Below are 23,053 nucleotides of genomic sequence, written 5' to 3' on the forward strand. Positions count from 1 at the left end.
AGCAACAATGAAGGAACGGTGATATATTTCTAAGTTAGGATATTGCATGCCTTGGAGGCGAATTTGGAGGTGATGGTGTTCTCATGCACCTGCTGCCCTTGTCTTTCCAGGTGGTAGAGTTTGGTGGGTTTGGGAGGTTGCAGGGGATGGGAACCCTTACCGATTTTCAGAATTTTCACACCCTTAAGACCTGTGCCACCTAAAGTGCAAGCTTCTGCTGTCATCAGCGCAATTAGCCAGAACAAAATAGGTAGCACACTCCCTGTGCATGTTTTGAACAAGGACTCTCTTGAATCTTTTGCCCACTCCCAAACCCCCACACTAGTTGTGCACATGGACAAGTAGGCTGGATCTGCAGAAAATGTTACCTTAAGTACTCTGCTGAAATGGCAATCCTTTAATAACCGAATCACTAAACAAAAGTCAATTGAACTTTGGAAGGACACGGATGACCTTCACAATCACAAACACAGGATAAGATGTCCCATATAATCAGGAAAGCTTGCATAAATTCATATCTATTCAATTACCCTGACAAAATATACATATTGCAATCGGGAGTGTCACACAAGTTTGTGAGTCAGCCAAAAGTGGGATTGAGTTGACCCATGACAGAAACAAATGGGTTGAGCTAGCTCTGCTGGCAGTCCAGGAAATGGGACTTGCTAAATTTTGTATCAGGAGTCCCTGCCTCTAGTTTAAATTGTTTGCTGACACAAGAAAAACTTACCAGAGGGCTTGACCTGTAACACACTTGGCCGAGGAGTGCAAAATGTGGCACAAAGCAGCTCTTAAAGGGCTGCAGCTTGTAACAGACATATGAGTCACACTTTAATGCTAAACACTCAGTGGTAGGAGCAAGATTAAAGTAAGTATGTTCTTATCTTTTGCACACAAGCATGGCACAAACCTAATTTGGGAACTGCTGTACCCTTTGAGATATATCATTTGAAGCAATGCATACAAGCATTATCCTTTCACACACACAAGCCATGATTTCTCCAACCGTGGCGGGTCCAAGGCAGCCGGGGTCGGTGGCGGTTTGCGACCCCGCTCTTGGCTCTAGCCCGCACTGTGAAAAGAATCTTCCCTACATTGGGCATGTTGACCCCGCCCTGTGAGGTTCCCGACCAATTAAAAAGAAGCGGGTCTGATGCCATCATTTGATGAGCATCATCAGCCGGTTTTCTCAAAGGGACCATGGCCACATTGATTTTGACAGTTGTTTTGTCACTGTTCTGCAGCACGAGCTGCTGCAAATACTGACACACACTGCACAAAGGTGCACGGCTGCACCCAGGCTCTCTCATGACTCCCTCCAGATGCTCATGGAGGAAGTCACAGCACACAGGTAGGTTCTCTTCCCTTCCAATGGGCGGAAGATACCTCCCCAGGATACCAACGCAGCCTGGTTGTTAATTGCACAGGAGGGCACAAGCAGGGATATCGCCAGGAGGAGCTGGCTGCAGTGGCGCAAGCCTTTCAATTATCTCAGTAGATCATGAAATTATGCCACACTCAACCTCATCCTGCTGTGCCACTCATCACATGCCCATCACTCTGCCTTCCCTACCTTACTCCTGCACATCCTTACTCACAGCAACTTACCTTGCACCCCCACCCATCCCTCTCTATCTACATGATCACATCCCCACCTCACTAGCCACATTTCACACTTGTCCAATCATACCAACTAACAACACACAAGGGTAGGCACTTGAGTCTTTTAGCCAATGTTCATGTAGAGCTTCTGCTAATGTGATGTCAAACATTGAAATCTTAATTTTGAACACTTTGCATTCTTGGATAGATTTGTGTGCACCTTTGGAAGTGGCTTCGTGAGTTGTAGTGAATGGTGAGACATAACGGTACCCTCCACAGTGGTGATGAATGTGAAAGGAATGGTTGGGCATTGCAGGGGTGCTTTATGATGCTGATGAATGGTGGTGCCAATCTGGCGCATCATGTGGCAGCCAGGGTGTACAGCGTCAAGTGAAATCAATCTGGCCATGGTGAGACCATCCCTGGCAGCAATGTGGTTGGGTTCTGATGCCCTGTGTCCTGTGCAGCATCAGGTGATTGCGGAGACGGTTGGTGTTGATGGTGATGCTGGTATGTCAAGTGATGTTGGTGTTGGGGCTGATCGTGGTGAGATTCTGAGGACCAATGCTGATCAAATAGATGGCAGCTGAGGTTGAGATGACAGAAGCGATCTGTCAATGGTGAGATACGTTGCTCCAAGCAGTCGACACTGGATAGAGAGTTCACTGCAAACACGTTAAATCTCCATAAAGCTGAAAAATGTACTCCAAATCCTGAAGACTCCAGCTTCTTTGATTGGACAATGAACAGCTGTGAAATGGTAGCTTTCATACCACTTTTGCAACTGTCAACTAGTCAAACCAATTCAGAGGTGTTGAGAACTCGACACACTTACGTGATGTGTTCCCCGAGGGACATGAACCTCGGAAAAAACTTGGCAAAATCCTTTGGACCTAAGATACCACATGAACAGTGATGGAGTATGTCATGTATGTAACCTTCATGTAACTGTAACCTTCATGTAATTGTATGTAACCTTCATGTAACTGTAACCTTCATGTAACAACACTGCATACTGTATACACCTAAGAAATGCACACCTTGACCACAGGGGGTGAACTTGTGAACTTGTGGGAGACACTCCTCACCTGGTCATCCAGGTATATAAAGGGAAGTCCCACGCAGGGTCATCACTTCTTGGTCCTGTGAATAAAGGTTCGGGTCACAGAGTGACATTGTCTGCAAAATGTGCCCCGTGTGAATGTATAGTCGTGTATAAGGACATTTGGCGACGAGAAACAGGAATTAACGACTCACGAGAATGGCCACTGGTAGCACAGAGGAATGGTACTGTGTTGGTGAGGACTGGGACGATTTTGTTGAGAGGCTCCAGCAGAGCTTTGTCACGAAGGACTGGCTGGGGGATGCAGCGGCCGACAAGCGAAGGGCACATCTACTGACCAGCTGTGGACCTAAGATGTACGCGCTGATGAAAGACCTGCTCGCACCCGAGAAACCGGCGGACAAAACCTTTGAAGAGCTCAGCAAACTGATCTGTGAGCACCTCAAACCGGCAAGCAGTATACACATGGCCTGACACCGATTCTATACACACCGACGTCGGGAAGGACAGAGTATACCGGACTTCGTTGCGGATCTTCGGCGCTTGGCCAGCCTCTGTAAGTTCACAGACGCCTGCAGGGGGGAGATGTTAAGGGATTTCTTCATTGAGGGCATTGGTCATGCCGGGATTTTCAGAAAGCTAATTGAGACCAAGGGCTTGACCTTGGAAGCGGCGGCGTTGATGGCTCAGACCTTCATGGCGGGGGAGGAGGAAACCAAGATAATATACGTGCACAACTCTGCTTCCAACGTGGCAATGGATCATGGAGTTAACATTGTAAACACAATGGAGCAGGGAGTTAATATGGTAAATGCGACTCAGAACCCCGCAGGCAGGCAAGGGCAATTTGACACGACCCAGGCAGCAACAGACTCCAGAGTGGGTCCTCAACAGAGACAATGGCAGGTTGAACGGACATTTATACCATCACAGTGGAAAATGCGTCCCGGGATGGGGCCATTGACACCCATTAACAGAGTGCTCAAGAGTAATCAAAGAGATAATCAGAGAGGAATGCCTGGTAACAGCTCTTTTGTTCACAACAATCTCAGCTCATGCTGGAGGTGCGGGGGCAGACATGCTGCAAAAACCTGTAAGTTTCAACAATTTATCTGTAGAAATTGTAACTTCAGTGGACATTTAGCCAGAATGTGCAGGAAGCCCGTAGCGAGGCTGGTTTACGAGGCAGATGAACCAGAAGAGGGGTCTGCAAGGCAGGTTGATGCTTGGCACAAAGCAATGGACGCTGAAGTTCAGCGGGTTCATGTGGCAAACATCCACAGCTCATATACCAAAACGCCACCTATGATGATGAAGTCCTATTAAACAGCATCCCAGTGCGCATGGAGCTGGACACAGGGGCCAGCCAGTCACTTATGAGTGTCCAACAATTCGAGAAACTATGGACACTCAGAGCTAGCAGACCCAAACTAGAACGCATTGACACGCAGTTACGGACGTACACCAAAGAGATCATTAGGCAGTGCAATGTTGGTGGTCACACATAATGGATCAGAGAACCGGCTGCCACTCTGGATTGTCCCGGGAAATGGTCCCGCGCTTTTGGGAAGGAGCTGGCTAGCCGAGATGAACTGGAAATGTGGGGGGAGGTGCACGCCATTTAATCTGTGGAGCGAAGTTCATGCTCACAGGTCCTACAGAAATTTGAGTCACTATTTCAACCTGGTGTCAGGACTTTCAAAGGTACCAAAGTAGTGATACGCATCACCCCGGATGCCAGACCAGTGCACCACAAAGCCAGAGCTGTGCCATATGTGATGCGGGAGAAAATTGAGAGTGAGTTGGACAGGTTGCTAAGAGAGGGCATAATTTCGCCCATTGAATTCAGCGACTGGGCAAGCCCCATTGTCCCTGCCCTAAAAACGGATGGCTCGGTCAGGATCTGTGGCGACTACAAGGCCACTACAAGACCAATACCTGCTTCCGAGAGCAGAGGATCCTTTTGCCACGCTGACAGGCGGCAAGCTGTTGGACCTCACTTCAGCCTACTGGCTGAAGAATCCCAGCTTCTGACCACCATCACTATGCACAAGGGACTGTTTGTCTACAACAGGTGTCCGTTTGACATTCGATCAGCGGCCGCTATCTTTCAAAGGAACATGGAAAGCCTGCTCAAATCCATCCCCGGAACAATCGTATTTCAGGACAACATCCTTATCACGAGTCGAGACACCGAGGAACATCTCCACAACTTGGAGGAGGTGCTACGCTGACTGGACCGGGTAGGCCTGCGACTAAAGAAGTCCAAGTGTGTGTTTTTGGCCCCAGAGGTCGAGTTTTTGGGCAGGAGGGTTGCCGCAGACGGGATCCGGCCTACCGAATCCAAAACGGAGGAGATTCGTCGTGCACCCGGGCCCGGCAACACATCGGAGTTGCGTTCATTTCTGGGACACTTGAACTATTTCGGGAACTTTCTGCCGAACTTAAGCACATTGTTGTAGCCGCTACACGTGCTCCTGCGTAAGGGTTGCGATTGGTTTTGGGGGGACTGTCAGGAATGGGCTTTCAATCGGGCGCGGAACCTGCTTTGTTCTAATAAGCTGTTGACCCTGTACAACCCCTGTAAGAAATTGGTTTTGACATGTGATGCATCATCCTATGGGGTTGGGTGCGTGTTGCAGCAGAGTAATGATGAGGGCCAACTCCAACCTGTGGCTTATGCCTCCAGGTCACTCTCCCAAGCAGAAAGGGGATATGGGATGGTTGAAAAGGAAGCACTCGCATGTGTCTTCAGGGTGAAAAAGATGTGGCAGTACCTTTTTGGCAGAAGGTTCAAGTTAGAAACGGACCACAAGCCGTTAACATCCCTGTTGTCAGACAGCAAAGCTGTCAATGCTCGCATACAGCGATGGGCTCTCACGCTGGCTGCGTATGACTACACCATACGACACCGGCAAGACGCGCTCAGCAGGCTTCCACTGGCCACCACTGAGGGGGCAGCGGAGCAAAGCGCTGAGATGGTCATGGCTGTTGATGCCTTTGACAGCGCAGGCTCTCCCATCACAGCCTGCCAGATCAAAATCTGGACCAACAGAGATCCCCTCCTATCCTCGATTAAGAAATGTGTCCTGACTGGGGATTGGGCACCCGCACACGGAGCATGCCCCGAGGAGGTCAAACCGTTTCACAGACGGATGGATGAGCTCTCCATCCAAGCCGACTGCCTACTACGGGGCAGCCGGGTAGTCATGCCCCAGAAGGGAAGGGAAGCATTCATCAGGGAACTCCACAGCGAGCATCCAGGCATCGTGCTAATGAAGGCCATTGCCCGGTCACATGTATGGTGGCCGGGAATTGACTCAGACCTGGAACACTGTGTTCACAGGTGCACGACGTGTGCCCAGCTGGGCAATGCCCCCAGGGAGGCCCCACTCAGCCCGTGGCCCTGGCCCACCAGGCCATGGTCACATATTCACATAGACTACTCGGGTCCGTTCATGGGAAAAATTTTCCTCATTGTTGTTGATGCGTACTCGAAATGGATCGAGTGCATCATATTGAATTCATGCACGACATCCGCCACTGTGGAGAGTCTGCGTGCGGTCTTTGCGACCCACAGCTTGCCGGACATCCTGGTTAGCGACAACTGCCCGTGTTTCACTAGCTGTGAATTCCGGGAATTCATGTCGGGTAATGGCATCAAACATGTAAGGACAGCATCGTTCAAGCCGGCTTCCAATGGCCAGATGGAACGTGCAGTCCAAATCATAAAGCAAGGCATGCTCCGGATTCAAGGACCCTCCCTTCAATGCCGCCTATCGCGCCTCCTGCTGGCCTATAGGTCCCGACCGCATTCGTTCACGGGAATCCCGCCCGCGGAATTACTCATGAAACGTACACTTAAAACTCGGCTATCCCTCATTCATCCAGTCTTGTCAGACATTGTTGAGGGCAAGCCCCAGTCCCAAAATGAGTGCCATGACCGTAACTCAAAGGAGAGATGTATAGAAATCGATGACCCTGTATTTGTTCTTAATCACGCTTTGGGGCCCAAGTGGCTTGAGGGTACTGTAATTGGTAAAGAGGGGAATAGGGTCATAGTGGTCAGACTTAACAATGGACAGATATGCCGCAAGCATCTGGACCAAGTAAAAAAAAAGGTTCAGCATAGACACTGAGGAACCTGAGGAAGATGATGAGATGCTGCCCACACCACCGCCAGTGAACGAGCAACAAGAACCGTCAGCAGCATGCACAGTCCCTGCGGTCAGCCCAGACGAGCCGGAATCACCACAGGTGACAGACGCATGCCAAGGCTCAACAACCAGAGCCCCAACTGCGGCGCTCAACGAGAGAGCGTCGACCGCCTGAAAAACTTAATCTTTGACCCCATAAGACTTTGGGGGGGAGGTGATGTCATGTATGTAACCTTCATGTAACTGTAACCTTCGTGTTACAACACTGCATACTGTATACACCTAAGAAATGCACACCTTGGCCACAGGGGGTGAACTTGTGGGAGACACTCCTCACCTGGTCATCCAGGTATATAAAGGGAGGTCCCACGCAGGGTCATCACTTCTTGGTCCTGTGAATAAAGGTACAGGTCACAGAGTGACCTTGTCTGCAGAATGTGCCTCGTGTGAATTTATAGTAGTGTGTAAGGACACTACAGAGTACAAACCCTTTCATGAGGGCTGTGGGCTTGATATGCCGACACGGCATTGTACATGATAGGACTCTGCCACTCACTGATAGCTGTGCAAAGTCCAGCTGATGCCACCTTTTCACAGATAAAGGATGAATGTGTTTCGCCTTGCACGTTCGCAACCCTCAAAGCTTTTTTTGAGTGGGATAATTTTAGCCCTATCCAGCTTGCAGAAACCATGCAGGTGGGTAGTTAAAATGCCCTGGGTTACTTACCAGCTGGAAAGCTGCCCGTATCTCACCGACCATGACTTTTCTGTCAGCTGTGGCTCAGTGGGTAGCACACGTGCCTCTGAGTCAGAAGATTGTGGGTTCAAGTCCCTCTCCAGGACATAAATCTAGGCTTGCAGTCCTGAGGGAGTACTGCACTGTTGGAGGTGCCGACTTTCAGATGAGACGTTAAACTGAGGCCCCGTCTGCTCTCTCAGGTGGACACAAAAGATCCTATGGTACTATTTTGAAGAATGCAGGGGAGTTATCCCCGGTATCCTGGCCAATATTTATCCCTCAATCAACATAACTAAAACAGATTATCTGGCCATTATCACATTGCTGTTTGTGGGAGCTTGTTGTATGCAAATTGGCTGCTGCATTTCCCACATTACAACAGTGACTGCACTTCAAAAGTAACTTAATTGGCTGTAAAGCGTTTTAAGATGTCCAGTGATCGCAAAAGGTGCTCTATAAATGCAAGTATTTCTTTCTTTACTCAGGCTTCTGAATGGATGGCTAAACCGCCCACCCACAGCCAGCGGGATCCTTTTTTAAACGGGCTGCATTTTTAACTCAGGCCGAAGTGGGGAAGTCACCATAGCTTTCTCACCAGGCTGGAGATTAAGGACCTGTTGGGAAGGTGAAAAGACCCAAACCACATAACCACAGCTGGATGTTAGGCTTTTCTGTTTTTGGGGCGAAAACGGAGGCGGGACAGGAAGGTTACCAGCTGGGAATAGTTTGCGCTTTGGTCAGGAAGTTTCGGCATTTGGGCCCTGCGTCAGGGGGCACAGCGCTAATTGAGGCGTTGTACACTTTTCATGGCGCAAGGATGGGAAACTCATGAACTAAAGTGCCTGGCCGTGTGCGCTCCGAGAGCGAACTGGGGAGGCGGGAGGCGGGTGGCGGGAACCTTTTTAAAAAAAACATTGCCCACACCACAACACAAATCGCTAAAAAAATTAAAAGAACACGCGCACTTACCTTTGGAGTACTTTACCTTCCTCTGTGCCGCCGGCTGTGCTGCACCGCACGGCACGGATTCCCCAGGCGGTCATTGCGGGCACACTTCTGGGCGGACAGATCGGCCAAAAGTCCAAAATACTGCCGGTGTTTTTTATACTGCCGGTGTTGCCACGAGAGACAGTGCACACCCGGTGCAGCTGTTCCTGGCGGTGCTGCTCAGCGGCGTCGCAAAACCGGACCGGAGGATCGCGACGGGGCACAGGAGACCTCAATGCCGCCTTTCACGCTGCTCCAGGGCGAAACACAGAGCACAAAGGACCAGAAAATCCAGCCCTTAATTTTTTTAACTTTCCTTTGTGGGGCAGGAGAAGCAGGGGAGCGCCTCCAGGTTGCACAAGGCAAGTCATGACATTCCCTGCCTCTGACTCCCTGCCCTTCCTTGCTGTGAGACCCTCCCCGAACTCCCTTCCCCAAATCTACCTTCACACAGCAGCTGCTTCCTACCCGCTTCCTGTACATGAACCTGCAGCATGTTAAAGAGGCCGAGGAGTTAACATAGCCTGACTATCAAATTTTGTACAACGTTTGCAATTTTTACACATAACTCCCCACCTGAGGTTAAAATCGAACCCGTGATTTCAAACCCAGTAATCAAGAATGATGATCCTAAGTATTGGCATGTGGAAAAAGCAATAATGCAAAAATGGAGGACCACCCAGCAAAAACAAGAAAATAAAGAAAATGGTAACTAAAAATGTAAAAATAAAACAAAAACATTATTTTAAGAAACCTACTTGAGTAGGGCACATCCCAGGGCTCCCCTTACCCCTGTGCTCAGTTTTATGAGGTGGGGGGAAGAAGAAGATTTTGAAAGAAATCTCGCCCACAATCACGAGATTAGACAAGGCTGAATATTTGAAGTGCTGTTTAGAAGCTTTTACTAAGTTATGATCCTCTAACTTGTATACAAACTCGGCCTTTAAAGAGCCCAGCACATGGTAGGTACGCAGACTGTCAGCGCGCTCAGCACTGAGTATGCTTGAGCACCCCATAATGTGAGGTGCTGGCACTTGATGCAATGACCAGTGCATTTACAGCTCTTGGGGCTAGACTTTCCATTTCCTACCGTTACTGCCCGTATCTCGACGGTAATTGGGCGGTATGAACTTATTAAGTTTTCAATACTGCCCGATTACCACCTAGATCAAAAGCTGCTCGTTTTGGCTTTTTGTGCCCGGCGGTAGCAGGCCGTAGTGAGCGGTATACATCCCTCGTGTAAGGCTGGCTTCTGTTGCAACGCCCTTACTGTGCATGCCCGTTTTTTGTGGCGGGGGGGGGGGGGGGCGGTTCCTGCGTTTCGGAGGTCAGGTGTCAGCCCACGCATGCGCAGTGGAAGTAGGGAGGGGTATAGAGAGGGCGAAGAGAAATTGCTTAGAAGCAGCCTATCTTGAAATCTTGGTAGCTTAAATATTATATTGAATACTATAGCTCTTGTGTGCTAAATATTATATTGCATACTATAATATTAAAAACATACTCATATTATCATAAATAAATAATATTACTATTAAAAAATATTATAATGGAAGATCAGTTGATGGTCGAGGCCGAGGCAAAGGTGGGAGGGAGGAAGAGGGCAAAAGGGTTCACCGTGGACTCCCAAGCTGCCTTAAGTCCACGAAGTGGAGGCATGGTGGGACCAATTGACTCGGGGTGGCCGTGGCAAACCCAGCCCCCCATTTATCAGAGAATATGGGCAGAGATTGCCGAGGCAGTGACCTCGGCTGCCCAGATCCGTCAGGGGCCAATCCAGTGCCGCAAGCGCTGAAACGACCTTGTTTCTGCCGCAAGAATAAGTAATAACTTTAATAACTTTAATCATGCACCGACTCATTACTTAAAGTGTAAAACTGCCATATTGTGATTTTGTAATGCTTGGTAAACTTGGTGTTACACATTATTACTATAAACGATGTTATTATATTGTCTTCCTGTAATTAATAAGATGTGCTCATCATGCATCACTTACTTGCATGCTAACAGTGCATTAATGGGACAGTGTTGAAAGGCATTGGGGGTGGGTACTAGTACGAGAGCAATTATCTTATGGACGCGTTTATTTGTACTGCCAAAATGGCTGCCATGCTCCACCCTTTGTTTCTGATTGGTCCCCTTGGAGGATAAGCCACACCCTGAAGTTTCACAGGAATGTGTCACTGGAACCACCCATCCCAAGGTCTTGCTGATTTTGCAAATTGTAACTCGATCTACTTTGACTTCCTGAAGGGACAGAGAACAGAGCTCTCCAGAAGACAGCAAGGGCCAGCCAATGTGCCTTACCCCAGTCCAAGTACATGCCTCACCCAGCCAAAGTGCCTTACCCCAGCACAAGTACATCCACCCCCCCACCATAGATGGGGCATTGTGTACAGATTGTTAACAGGTTTATTAGTTATGAAGTGAATAGTGACAGTGTCATGACTTCTGGATATCATCCACTCCAACGATATCCCTTGTAGGGGGTTGGAAGAACGTGACCCGTCTTCGCTGAGTTCCCTCTCTCCCCTATGAACACCCGCCCCCCCTTGTGTATCTCTCTCCCCCCAGCCTTTCTCTTCCCCAGCCTCTCTCTCCCCCCCCAGCCTGTCTCTCTCCCCCCCGCCCTCCCCCCCAGGCTCTCTCTCACCCCCCCCCCCAGCCTCTCTACTCCCCCCCGCCACCCTCCAGGTTCTCTCTCTCTTCCCCCCCGCCACAGCCTCTCGCTCTTCCCCCCAAGGCTCTCTCTCTCTCCATCCGCCCCACCCCGCCACCACTCCCCCCCACCCCCCCCGCCAATGCCGAAGCTTGGGACTCTCGGCTCACAGGAGGCTCGGGGCTCAGCAGGAGGCATGGTTGCGCTGTCTAGGGCGAGCATCGACATAGATCGAGAGCTCCTCCAGGCAATTGGTGGACTAGCCAGAAACATCGCAGCCCAATTTAGCGCGCCAATCGGAGGACACGGCGGCGCTGGTTGCGGTGATGCGATGAATCTCTGATTCCATTGATGCCATGTGACAGCCGTTGGAATCGGTGTACGACACTGAATCCCAAGCTGTCATACCACCACTGCCGACAGCACATGGGAGTCAGGAACATGGCAATACTTCTGACTCTGAAGACGGGTCAGATTCCCCACACATGGCGCTGCCACCATCACCCCCCCTACAGCAGCAGCACTCGGGGCACCCTGCTGCACAACGCACTGGTCCCAACTCGGGCAGGGTTGGGGCGATGCCAAAAACATTTGGGGATGAGGTGTGGGGGGTGGGAGAGAGAGGCGGTGGTCGCAGGTAGATTTGTTGGCAGGTTGGGGGGGCGGAGGTTTTTTTTTCAAAATATGTTTACTGTTTGTGGGGGACGTCATGGGTGTTTATTAATGATGAGGCTTCTTGGTAAGTAAAAGCTGTGCAGCATGTAGCACATAACCACCATCCTTGAGATCTTATCAAGACTATATTACAGGACAATCCCAGATCAATCCATGCACCTGAAATGCACTTTCAATATGCCAGTGGTGTGCAAAATTCTTACTCTGTTGCATAAACCGAGATATCATCAACCATGGCAGAAGAAAACAGCCTTGATCTCTCAGAAGTCACCCAGAGACTTGCCTCTCCAGGTAAACAATCTGCTAATAACCTGCATATAGGGAATACTTTCCTATTGACCTAGGGGATGACATTAAGCAAGTCATTTAATGCATCTCTCCACTGCTGATTGGTTAATGTTAGTGATACCCCAGTGGCAGCATGGAATGACCCCCTGGCAAAAAAGTTAAGGATGGTTGTGTCCTTAACAGTCACTGGCAATATGGTGGCTATGTTAGAAATTCATGTTAAGTCAGGTTGCAGCATGTGACCTAATTCAATGATGGCTCCATTTGTAAAGCAAACCCTCTGTAAACACCGCTCTGGAGGTAGAAACACATCTGCTCTGGTGTGGAGGTATTGACATGCATTGCTGGTCCTGACTCCTGACTAATCAACCTGACATCCCTCTGTTATTTTTCCTCTTCTATAAAAGCAAAGATACAGGAGAATTCACACTAGGAAAACCATTCTGCCCTGTCTGAAACAGTGAAAAGGAAAATGACAGACTTGCAGGAACTGGTACAAAGGCAGGTGGGGAAGTCATTAGCAAGAAGAAGGAAAAAAAAATCCCAAAATTGATTGAGAAATAAAAGACCTGAAAATCTTCCAATTTTCCAGTGCAAAAACATGCAGACTGGACGGATTATGTAATTGACATTTATGACATTAATTGCTTTTAGCAATTATGGACACTGCCATCTGCACAGTTTCATTGGGGCCGAATTTGGTCAAGGCCTCCGCCCGCCCAAGTGTCGCCCAAAGTGCCGCTGATGGCCAGCAAGATACCGGACGGTACTTTCGGCAGGAATTTCATCACCAAGGTCCCTCGAAGGTTGGTGGGCAGCAAACGAGGGAATTATGCCACCAATCTGGGAAGTAGCCGGCGGGAGCTCTCATTCTCGGCGGCAGAGGGGCTTGCCACCCAAATGCCACCGAGGATGGAGTCGGGCCCATGGAGGGTCGAAGACCTAAAAATAAAAATCATTAACAAAGAATTTTAAAACTATCGGAAGATCTTTAGGGGATCCCATCAAGTTAAGTCGCTGTGGAAAAAAACAAATAAAAAATGTTCACGAATGTTTTTTCCACGATCTTCCGACTTACCATCAGGGACAGATCAGCCTCCAGCCAGCGGTCCACCCCTGTTCTTCTGTCCGCACCAATCTAGCATCTTGGTGGGTGGGAGTCTACTTACATCACTTGGCCATCCGCTGACATCAGCGGGCGCTTCCCGGCGGTTCTCCCCTCCCGCTCACTCCAGGCCACGTCGAAAGTGGCACTGGGCAGATGTTGCAGAGGAACGTCGACAGCAGAGGGCGGTAAGTTGATCAGTTTCGGCCCCATTATCTTCATGGATATCAGCTGGTGATATTTAGTGCACTGATGATCTCACCAATTTCTATCACTTGGTTCACTTCGACCTCATCTAGCTTCAAGCAGCTAAATTTGGTCTCCTGATTATTCTTTCCAAGCTCCAATTCCACAACTAGTGTGTCAACTTGATAATAGCATCTGGACCAAATTCTACGATCCTTTTAACATCCATTAAAAATTCCACCAGAAGTGCGAGTGAGAACAAGAAGTGACTGTCTCTTTCTCAGATGATTCCATACCATGGGGTAATGAGGGATCATGTGACCTGTCCGAAATTCTGTCATTTGTGTCTGATTTGCACTAACATTATCTACACTTGCATTAAGTAGGTATTTGTGGCTGCAGTAGCAGATCTAATCGGATGTTATTTAAGAGTTGAAGCTGTGAATCCATACAACTGCTTATAACTTGTGCATTTGAGCAGCAATTTAATAATTTTATTCAATTATGCAGCCCTCAAGGGGCCGTCAACTTGCCTAACTACCTTCTCTGGAGTCATCAAGGAAACGGGGATTCATTTAGTTAACATTGTAATTTCTACCTCCTTCCACATGATGCATGCCACAGCCTTTTGGGATCACTTGCTGCCCACCCCAAACAGACCATTCCTCCTCTGCTCCATCTTACTCAGGCATAGCCCCAGGTCAGAATCAGAAAAATAGTTTGCCCAATGCTTGCCTGCCAGCCCTCCTGCCATGATTTTAATCCTGCTCCAAACTCCTACCCACTTGCTGCCACTGCGCGTTTAAGCATGGCACCGGTTCCCCATATCCCTTGATTCCCTTAGTGCCCAAAAATCTATTGATTTCAGTCTTGAATATATTCATTGACAGAGCATCAACAGCCCTATGGGGTAGAGAATTCCAAAGATTCACAGCCCTATGAGTGAAGAAATTTCTCCTCATCTCAATCCTAAATGGCTGACTCCTTATCCTGAGACTATGGACCCGAATTCGGTCGAAGCCAAGGCCCACCCAAGTGCCGTCCAAAGGACTGCCGATGGACGCCGAGAGACCGCGCAGTACTTTGCCAGGAAGATTCCTCTAAAAGAGATGGCAGTACCACCCGGCAGCCAAATTACAGCTTACGCCATCAATCTGGGCGGCAGTGGACGGGAGTTCTCAATCTCAGCAGCAAATGCACTCGCTACTCAAGTGCCGCCGAGGATGGAGTCGGGCCCAGGGAGGGTTGAAGACCTGCAAATAAAAATCATAGCAAAAGAAACACCGCAACACCTTCAGGGGACCCCATCCAGGTAAATCGCTGTAAAAAAAATGTTTCTAATATGTTCACTAACCTTTTTTTCCATTCTTCGTACTTACCATCGGGGTTAGACCAGCCTCCAGGCAGTGGTCCTTCCCCCTGCTGGCGCCGACTCCCGCCCGCACCAATCTGGCAGCTCGGCGGGCGGGAGGCCACTTACGCTACTTGGCCTCCAGGGGACGTCAGCGGGTGGTTCCCAGTGGTAATCCCCCCCCACCCCCCCCCCCGCCTGCTCCAGCCCACGTGGAAAATGGCACAGGAGACCGGCAGCAAAACTCTGCGGCAGTCGGCGGCAGCAGGCGGTAGTGGGCAGTAAGGCCACCAATATCGGGGTCTATGACCCCTAGCTTTAGACTCTCCAGCCAGAGGAAACAAATTCTCAGCATCTATCCTGTCAGTCGCCCTCAGAATTTTATATGTTTCAATGAGATCACCTCTCATTCTTCTAAACTCCAGAGAATATACTCAATCTCTCCTCATAGGGCAGCCCGCAGGAATCGATCTCGTGAACCTTTATTGCACCCCCTCCAAGGCAAGTATATCAAAACTGTACATAGTACTCCCGGTGCAGTCTCACCAAAGCCATATATAATTGCAGCAAGACTTCCTTACTCTTATACTCCAATCCCTTTTGCAATAAAGGCTAACGTACCATTTGCCTTCCTAATTGCTTGCTGTACCTGCATGTTAACTTTCTGTGATTTGTGTATAAGGACACCCAAATATCTCTGCTACCAACATTTACTAGTCTCTCACCTTTTAAAAATTATTTTGTTTTTCTATTCTTCCTATCAAAGTCGATAATTTCATACTGCCCCAGACTATACTCCATCTGCCACGTTATTGCCCACTCACTTAATCTGTCTATATCCCATTGCAGCCTCTTTGCATCCTCCTCAGTTTACTTTCCCACAGCTTTGTATTGTCATCAAACTTGGATACGTTACACTCAGTCCCCTCATCTAAGTCATTGATACAGATTGTAAATAGCTGAGGCCTAAGCACTGATCCTTGCGGCACTCCACTAGTTGCACCCTGCCATCCCAAAAATGACCCGTTTATTGCTACTCTCTGTTTTCTGTCCGTTAACTAATCCTCTATCCATGTTAATATATTGCCCCCAATCCATGATCCCGAATCTTGTGTAGCATCCACTTGTGTACCTTATTGAATGCCTTCTGAAAATCCAAGTATGCAAATCCATTGGTTCCCCCTTATCTGCTGCTGAAACTCTCATCATCGCCTTTATTACCTCTAGACTTAACTATTCCAATGGATTCATAGCCGACCTCCCTAGTTCTACCATCCATAAACTTGAGGTCATCCAAAAACTCTGCAGCCCTTGCACCAAGTCCCGCTCACCCATCTCCCCAGTGATTATTGACCAACATTGGCTCCTAGTTAAGAAATGCCTCGATTTTAAAATTCTCATCCTTGTTTTCAGATCCCTCCATGGCTGGCCACTCGCGGGGTGATAGTTAAAGGGGGGGTGTAGTGCTTTTGAAAAAAAAGATCCAATTTTTTGGTGTGCCCCATTGGCGCTTTGAATGTAAGGTCTGTGCCGCGATCGGTCAGAGTGGCACTCTGCTCGAGTGCTGACTGTTGGCATGGCAACCCTGCTCCCTGGTGGTCCAGGTAGGTCCCTTTTTGAAATTCAGAGTTTTGCAGCTTGGGCCCTTCCTCTTAATTATGGGAAGAGCCCCATTTACACGGTAGCACTGCACCCCGCTCCCATGTGTCCTCCCTGCTACCGCTCCAGAAACAAAGTGGAGTGCTTTATTTTACACCCCATTTCCTTTCGGGGGTGGTAACACCAATTTCTTGTGTAGGTACCCATTTTTCCCCCTCTGTTGCTTCCTGACACAATCTACTTGTTTTTACCCTCTGCTCTACAGTCTTGACTTCTCGCTTCAGACATAAATTTACCCCTACCTGAACCCTCTCCCTCCCTTTATATTCACTTATACCTTTTCGACAGTGTCAAGCAACCTTGGAGACCTTTTGATGCAGGCAAGAACAGGAGCTAGCATAAATGAGGTAGAAATGAAAGAACATTTGATATATGAAATACCACTTCATTATTTCCTTGTTTGCATGTGCCTGCCCAAAAATGAGTGTGCATTTTCACTGACTTGGAAATTATATTAAAAAATAGAGCATGAGCCAAATCAGGCAGATTTTTGATAAGCACTGAGCTCGGACCCATTTTCCAATCCATTTGGAAAATCTAACCTAAACTAACAAAAATATTGGCCTAGATATTGCACTGGCCAAGAACAGCCATGATAATGAGTTGAACGGGGTCATTCCCAGCCCTCGTTCCTCAATTTCCTCCCCTTGCTTCCAAAAGGCAATCACTTTTAGGGGCATCAAAAGAAGCTGGCAATGGGCCATGAACCTGGGACCCCCTCAGATCGGATGGTCTGTGAGGGACAAGCAGCAAGGCAAGGGAAGGAAGCCATAAAAGTAAATACTTCCTTTACCTTGCAGTCTCCCAACAGATCTTCAGGCCTAGAGCAACTAGAAGACTCCAAGACCAACAGCCTGTCTTACAGTTGCATTTCCTTTTCACTTTCTAGAAAAAGGCCATGTCAGAGGACATCCTGCCTCAAGAGTGTGACTGGACGATACTTAACCACCCCTTTAATCCTGTATTGTCTCCCACCTCCACTGCTCTCCCTGGTACAATAACAACCTCAAATTCATGGGCCTCATAACCTGGTTCTTCACTAGCAACTCTGGCTGGACTACGTCAAGCTGTAGCATCTCTTTCTCTCTCCATAGTTAAAGCTACTATGGCTTTGAAGAGCAGGAACAACTCCAAACCCCTCTTCTCCGCCACCAACCATCTCTTGCAACTTCTCTCCCCTGTTCTCCTAGTCATCAACTGGGATACAAAATGCAAGAAAGTCTTGTATATTTTCCTGTCCAAAATAAAGGCCATCCTATAGGTGCAATTGCCTTCTCAGGCCCCACCTTCCTTCCCATGACCCCCCTCAACTCCCAGCACTCCTTCCTGTACTCCTCCTAATTGAACTTTCATTTATCTAATGTCCTATCACCTTCTCTGCCTCATTGTACACACCTCTTCTATGAAGCTCGCCACCTGCTCTGTTGAATCCTTCCCATCCCAATTCCTGAAGACTCAGCTTCACCTCCTCACCCTCATGCTTGTCAATATTATCACCCTGTCTCTATCTGCTGGCACTGGCTCTATATCCTTTATCTGAATGCACGTAGCATTTGTAACAAACTAAATCAATTGACGGCACAAATAGATACAAATGGGTATGATCTGATAGCCATTACAGAAATATGGTTGCAAGGTGACCAGGATTGGGAACTAAATATTAGGGGTATTTGACAATTCGGAAGGACAGACAGAACGGAAAAGGAGGTGGAGTAACTCTGTTAATAAAGGATGGGACCAGTGATTAGTGAGAAACGATATTGGCTCAGAAGATCAAGATGTTGAATCAGTTTGGGTGGAGATAAGGAATAATAAGGGGAAAAAGTCACTGGTGGGTGTAGTCTATAGACCCCTATCAGTAGCTACACTGTAGGACGGAGTATAAATCAAGAAATAATAGAGGCTTGTAAAAAAGGAATGGCAATAATCATGGGCGATTTTAACCTTCATATTGATTGGACAAAGCAAATTGGCCAGGGTAGCCTTGAGTAAGAGTTCATAGAGTGTTTCTGGGATAGTTTTTTTGAACAGTGCATTGCGGAACCAACCAGGGAGCAGGCTATCTTAGATCTGCTACTGTGTAATAAGACACGATTAATAAACAATCTCCTAGTAAAGGATCCTCTAGGAATGAGTGACCATAACATGGTTGAATTTCAAATTCAGTTGGAGGGTAAGAAAGTTGGCTCGCAAACCATTGTCCTAAGCTTAAATAAAGCAGACTACAAAGGTACGAAGGCAGAGTTGGCTAAAGTGGACTGGGAAAATAAATTAAAGTGTGGGGTGGTTGATGAGCAGTGGCAGATATTTAAGGAGATATTTCCTAATTCGCAACAAAAATATATCCCAATGAGAAGGAAAGATTGTAAGAGAAGGGATAACCATTCATGGATAACTAAGGAAATAAGGGATGGTGTCAAATTGAAAACCAGGGCATACAATGTGGCCAAGACTGATGGGGATTGGATTGGGAAACTAGTGGGGTGCCGCAGGGATCGGTGCTGGGGCCTCAACTATTTACAATCTATATTAATGACTTGGATGAAGGGACCGAGTGTAATGTAGCCAAGTTTGCTGATGATACAAAGATGGGTGGGAAAGCAAATTGTGAGAAGCACACAAAAAATCTGCAAAGAGATATAGACAGGCAGTATCTGTGGGCAAAAATCTGGCAGATGGAGTATAATGTGGGGAAATGTGAGGTTATCCACTTTGGCAGAAAAAATAGAAAACCAAATTACAATTTAAATGGAGAAAAATTGCAAAGTGTTGCAGTAAAGAGGGACCTGGGGGTCCTTGTTCATGAAATACAAAAAGTTAGTATGCAGGTACAGCAAGTAATCAGGAAGGCAAATGGAATGTTGGCTTTTATTGCAAGGGGGATAGAGTATAAAAGCAGAGAAGTCCTGCTACAACTGTACAGGGTATTGGTGAGGCCTCACCTAGAGTACTGCGTACAGTTTTGGTCTCCGAATTTAAGAAAGGATATACTTGCATTGGAGGCTGTTCAGAGAAGGTTCACTAAGTTGATTCCAGAGATGAAGGGGTTGACTTATGAAAATAGGTTGAGTAGGTTGGGCCTATATACATTGGAGTTCAGAAGAATGAGAGGGGATCTTATTGAAACACATAAGATAATGAGGGGGCTCGACAAGGTGGATGCAGAAAGGATATTTCCACTCATAGAGGAAACTAAAACTAGTGAACATAGTTTCAGAATAAGGGGCCGCCCATTTAAAACTAAGATGAGGAGGAATTTCTGATCTCAGTGGGTTGTAAATATATGGAATCCTCTGCCCCAGAGACCTGTGGAGGCTGGGTCATTGAATATATTTAAGGCAGAGATAAACAGATTTTTGAGTGATAAGGGAGTAAAGGGTTATGAGGAGCGGGCAGGGAAGTGGAACTGAGTCCATGATCAGATCAGCCATGATCTTATTGAATGGCGGAGCAGGCTCTATGGGCCAAATGGCCTAATCCTGCTCCTATTTCTTATGTTCTTATGTCCTTCAAAATCCCATAAGTCTGGTGACATCATCTAGAGATATGGGATCATCTTCCACATACAGATCAACGACACCCAACAGTACCTCCCTGCCTCCATCATTAAAGCAAAGGCTGTTGCTACACTCGCCAACTGTTTGTCTGAAATTAAGACCTGGATGAGCCAAAATTTCCTTCAGATAAATATTGTCAAAAGCATAACCATTCTCTTCACCTCCCATCAGCACTTACTTGCCTCTAGCCATCACTCACTCCCCCGACTGCTCTGGCTGGCACCTCAGGCTAATTCAGGTGGCGATGAGCCTGAGTATCCTGTTCCACCCCAAATTGAGTTTCTTCCCCAGATCCATTCTGTTACTAAGTGCTTTCTTCTCCCTTCACAGCTTTGCCCACCTCTGCCTTAACCTTCATCACACATCTGCTGAAATTTTCATCCATGTCTTTATCATGTTGAAACTCAGCTTCTCCAATTGTTGCTAGCTGGCCTTCTTGCCATAATCCTCTACAAAATACAGCTCATTTAAAACACCACAGACCATGTCCTCACCAGCATGAAGTATGACACTCCCGTCACCACTGCCCTCTTCTAGCTCCACTGCCTCCCCATGTCCAGTCTATTACCTTTCAGATTCTTGTCCACACTTTCAAATCCCTCCATGGCCTCATCCCATCCTACATTAGTTAAGTGATTGGGAAAATCTGTGGCAGATGGAATTCAATGTGAGGAATTGTGAGGTCATCCATTTTGGACATAAAAAAGATAACTCAGAGTAATTTCTAAATGGAGAGAAGCTAGGAACTGTAGAGGAGCGGAGAGATTTAGTGATCCAAGTATAGAAATCACTAAAAGCTAGTGGACAGATACAAAGGCTAATGGAATGTTGGCCTTTATCTCACTCGTGCTGGAATACAGAGGAGTGGAAGACATGTTCCAGTTATATAAAGCTCTGGTTAGACCCCATTTAGAGTACTGCATTCAGTTCTGGGCACCACATCTCAGGAAGGATATACTGGCATTGGAAGGGGGTGCAGGACAGATTCACCAGAATAATACCGGGCTGAAAGGGTTAAATTATGAGGACAGGTTACATAGACTAGGCTTGTATTCCCGAGCGTATAGAAGATTAAACAATGATGTAATTGAGGTGTTTAAGATGATTAAATGAGTTTATCGAGTAGATAGAGATAAATTCTTTCCTCTGGTGGGCGAGTCCAGATCAAGGGGGAATAACCATATAATTAGAGCTAAGCCATTCAGGGGTGATGTCAGGAAGCACTTCTTCACGCAAAGAGTAGTGAAAATCTGAAACTCCACCAGAAAGCTGTTGAGCTTGGTCAATTGAAAGATTTTTGTTCGGCAAGGGTATTAAGGGTTATATAACCAAGGTGAAAGATGGAGTTAAGATGCAGATCAGCCATGATTTAATTGGATAGCGGAACAGGCTCAAAGGGCTGAATGCCCTTCTCCTGTTCCTATGTAATCTGCTCCAACCCATATGTACCCTCTGCTTCTCTGACAATGGGTTACTATTTATGCCCTGTTCCACCATTGGTGGCTTTTCTTTTAACCACTAGGCTCCTATTCTCTGAAGCTTTCTCCCTAGATCGCTCCCCCTTGCTAACTCTCGTTTGCCTTAAAATATTTCACAAAAACACTTTCCTTCTATTCTGCCTTTGTTTTCCCTCGCCACCAACCCTCTCCATTTTCCTTCCTGCTTGGCATTCATAGTTGTCTTCCTCAAGAAGAAGTATCAAGCCATTTTACTGTATCTGAGGATCACTAGAGAAATGCAAGCAATTGTTGCTGTTATAGTAGAAAAGTTCGATACCACATATGGACAGGTATTATGTCACAATTCATGCTCAGGCAATTTGTCTCAATGATTATATCAATGGTCCAACAATACAGAACGCACATACCTCGACTACAAGTACCACTTTTAAAGTAAATATTTGCACAATTAGGAAAGGTGGAAAAATGAGTATGCAGGGTCCTAAAATTATCAGAAATAGAAATGAAGAATGGAACATATGGGCCTGGATTTTAACTCCAGGTGTGAGCCGTGTGGACGAAGGTCGAGGTGGCCGGCAAACCATCCAGGACCCCTCACCCCACCGCCACCGCCCCCCCACCCCCTCACCCCACACCCCTCGCAGAATGAGGCCCAGTAGATTTTAACTACTGATCCTAAATTCCATGTTGGCCATCCTTGTAGCACCCCACTAGTTACAGCCTGCCAACTTAAAAATGACCCGTTTATTCCTACATTTTGTTCTCTGTCCGTTAACCAATCCTCTATCCATGCTAATATATTACCCCCGACCCCATGAGCTTTTATCTTACCGAACAACCTTTTATGTGGCACCTTATCAAAAACCTTTTGGAAATCCAAATATACTACATCCACTGGTTCCCCTTTATCTACCCTGCTAGATACATCCTCAAAAAACTCTAATAAATTTGTTAAATAAGATTTCCCTTCCATAAAACCATGTTGACACTGCCTAATATTATGAGTTTCTAAATGCCCTGTTACCACTTCCAGCATAATGGATTCCAGCATTTTCCTGATGACTGATGTCAGGCTAACTGGCCTGTGTTTCCTTATTTTCTCTCTTCCTCCTTTCTTGAATTGCAGGGTTGGGAGTGATGTACTCCAACGGCCCGATATTAACTTCGAGGCACATTGGGAGCAGTCAGTTCCGATATCACATGGGAAAACTTGGACGTAATTTCAGCATGTCTGTCTGTAGCATTTTATTGCAGCCACCTCATTATAATTTTATTTCCGGGTTTGGCATTGAACATGCGCATGACACAAACTCAACTCTAGTATTTAAAGGGCCAATCTAAAGATGGAATTTGGAGGAGTTGGGAGGCTTGGCACAGAGACAGAATTTCAAAATTTGGATTCAGGACACTCAAAGGCTCCGCCCCGCATTAACGACACCTTGCTTGATGCACTGCTGAGGGTGTTATGTCTTTAGCTGCACTGATAATGACTCCACGAGGTAATGTATTGTACTTAAACTGTAGTGACCTTAGTCCTTTATTGATAACTCCAGAGTGAAGATCACACC

The 23,053-nt window shown here is 47.2% G+C and overlaps 1 long non-coding RNA gene across 1 annotated transcript in view; it reads right to left on the minus strand.

Annotated features, from left to right (window-relative positions):
• Positions 1-8,882, minus strand: part of LOC139259780 (uncharacterized) — a 101,171-nt gene extending 92,289 nt beyond the window's left edge. The window contains exon 1 of the long non-coding RNA XR_011592655.1: positions 8,531-8,882. This is a non-coding gene — a long non-coding RNA (uncharacterized lncRNA). The remainder of the gene's footprint in view (positions 1-8,530) is intronic.
• Between the last annotated feature and the right edge of the window lie 14,171 nt (positions 8,883-23,053).

This window comes from Pristiophorus japonicus, chromosome 1 (assembly GCF_044704955.1).
Source record: "Pristiophorus japonicus isolate sPriJap1 chromosome 1, sPriJap1.hap1, whole genome shotgun sequence".
Taxonomy (NCBI): domain Eukaryota; kingdom Metazoa; phylum Chordata; class Chondrichthyes; family Pristiophoridae; genus Pristiophorus; species Pristiophorus japonicus.